This window comes from Stomoxys calcitrans, chromosome 3, assembly GCF_963082655.1.
Source record: "Stomoxys calcitrans chromosome 3, idStoCalc2.1, whole genome shotgun sequence".
NCBI classification, from domain to species: Eukaryota; Metazoa; Arthropoda; class Insecta; order Diptera; family Muscidae; genus Stomoxys; species Stomoxys calcitrans.
In genome coordinates, this window is record NC_081554.1 from 55,245,532 (window position 1) to 55,248,668 (window position 3,137).

The window sequence follows — 3,137 nt, forward strand, 5'->3', positions numbered from 1 at the left end:
AGAGGATAACAAAAACATACATCTGTATAGTTATTTTGTTGTTTAAACATTTCAAGTTTTATTTTCATTTTAGTTTTCCTTGTTTTTCTGGGTATGAACGTGTATGTGTGTGTGTGTTACTCTCGAATTTCAGGGACCCCAGTGTTGTGTGCGTGTGGTGGTATTGTTGTTTACCTCTTTTGTTATATTTCCAGTTTATATGCCATACATTTATAAATACTAGAGGCGCATATACACCCACCTGCATAGATGAAAAACAGTGTTGCCGTTTCAATGTACAATTTGTAATTTTCAAATTTGGTAAATAGAAATTAAATACTTTTTGGGTACTTAAGAAGCCCAATATCCCAATATGGGTACTTAAGAAGCCCAATATAGAAAAACACGTATGTGTTTTATATCTTGAAAAATATTTGGGGTCTATAAGTAGCACCAATATTTTAAAGAGTAATTTTTGTCTGTCGAGAGGTAGCTTTGCCCTTAAACTTCTCATTAAGTTCAGAACAAGCAACAGTAAACTGAATTCGGTCTGGGTGTCTACGCAGAAAATATGGTACTGCACCTCACAAATATCGCCAGAATTTATTAGGAGGGGATAAGCACCGCTAAAAATATATTCTGATGATCGCGCCAGAATTTGAACCCAGTTGTTGAGCTTCATAGGCACGCAGACACCTAACCTCTGACCTACGGTGGACTCCTTTCTACTAACCCTCAGTATTCGCATCGTCTTATTTCGACGGCATATTCGTTCCACCCTCAGATAGCGACATAAAATACATCGTGTTCTCAAAGCTTATTATCTTAAAACTTATATCTGGTGTCCGCCTTTTCATTCCCTGTGGCGTGGCAACTGCAAACCGAATGATGATGAATCCTAGTATACATAAAAATTCATGGTAGGATTCATCATGACAAGCTTTGTTCTCAAGTTCTCTATGTTTGTCGTCTTTAAGCCTCCCAATGTGGCAGGTGCCCAAATGATGTGTTTGCTACCATATATCGTTTTGTTGCAGTGTAAAAAATGGACAAAGACTTTACCACCCTGATTACTACGTTAGCATAGATCGTATTGTTCACCAAGCGATGCCCTCCTGGCGTAATTTGTGCGATATTATACCATTTGGTATGGCAGCCATGCACAAACTTCTCCACAAAGAGGTGTCGCACTGCAGCACGCTGTTCGGATTCGGCTATGACAAGCAGGCCCCTTATTATTGAGCTTAAACTTGAATCGAACAGCAGCCATTGATGTGTGAAAAGTTTACCACTGATCCTTATTGGAATGTTCATGGGCAGCAGAAAGATCAGGACAATCTTCGTTCGGCGTCACAATAAAAATATTGGATTAAAAGCCCACATATATAAAAAGAAGTAGCTAGAGAGACATTAAAACACTTCCCATACCATATTTTCGGAAAGGAAGATCCCATTAATTACTTTTTACTTGTTCTATTCTCATTTTATCTATACTATCCTTATCCTTATCCTATCCTTATCCTATCCTTATCCTATCCTTATCCTATCCTTATCCTATCCTTATCCTATCCTTATCCTATCCTTATCCTATCCTATATCCTTATCCTATCCTTATCCTATCCTTCTATCCTTATCCTATCCTATCCTTATCCTTATCCTATCCTTATCCTATCCTTATCCTATCCTTATCCTATCCTTATCCTATCCTATCCTTATCCTATCCTTATCCTATCCTTATACTATCCTTATCCTATCCTTATCCTATCCTTATACTATCCTTATCCTTATCCTATCCTTATCCTATCCTTATCCTATCCTTATCCTATCCTTATCCTATCCTTATCCTATCCTTATCCTATCCTTATCCTATCCTTATCCTATCCTTATCCTATCCTATCTCTCTATCCTTATCCTATCCTTATCCTATCCTTATCCTATCCTTATCCTATCCTTATCCTTCCTTATCCTATCCTTATCCTATCCTTATCCTATCCTTATCCTATCCTTATCCTATCCTTATCCTATCCTTATCCTATCCTTATCCTATCCTTATCCTATCCTTATCCTTATCCTATCCTTATCCTATCCTTATCCTATCCTTATCCTATCCTTATCCTATCCTATCCTCTATCTATCCTATCCTTATCCTATCCTTATCCTATCCTTATCCTATCCTTATCCTATCCTTATCCTATCCTTATCCTATCCTTATCCTATCCTTATCCTATCCTATCCTTATCCTATCCTTATCCTATCCTTATCCTATCCTTATCCTATCCTTATCCTATCCTTATCCTATCCTTATCCTTATCCTATCCTTATCCTATCCTATCCTTATCCTATCCTTATCCTATCCTTATCCTATCCTTATCCTATCCTTATCCTATCTCCTTATCCTATCCTTATCCTTATCCTATCCTTATCCTTATCCATCCTTATCCTATCCTTATCCTAATCCTTATCCTATCCTTATCCTATCCTTATCCTATCCTTATCCCATCCTTATCCTATCCTTATCCTATCCTATCCTATCCTATCCTATCCTTATCCTATCCTTATCCTTATCCTATCCTTATCCTATCCATCCTATCCTACTATCCTTATCCTATCCTTATCCTATCCTTATCCTATCCTTATCCTATCCTTATCCTATCCTTATCCTATCCTTATCCTATCCTTATCCTATCCTTATCCTATCCTTATCCTATCCTTATCCTATCCTTATCCTATCCTATCCTATCCTATCCTATCCTTATCCTATCCTTATCCTATCCTTATCCTATCCTTATCCTATCCTTATCCTATCCTTATCCTTATCCTATCCTTATCCTATCCTTATCCTATCCTTATCCTATCCTTATCCTATCCTCTATCCTTATCCTATCCTTATCCTATCCTTATCCTATCCTTATCCTATCCTTATCCTATCCTTATCCTATCCTTATCCCTATCCTTATCCTATCCTTATCCTATCCTTATCCTATCCTTATCCTATCCTTATCCTATCCTTATCCTTCTCCTGTCCTTATCCTGTCCTTATCCTGTCCTTATCCTATCCTTATCCTATCCTTATCCTATCCTTATCCTATCTTATCCTACCTTATCCTTATCCTATCCTTATCCTATCCTTATCCTATCCTTTATCCTATCCTTATCCT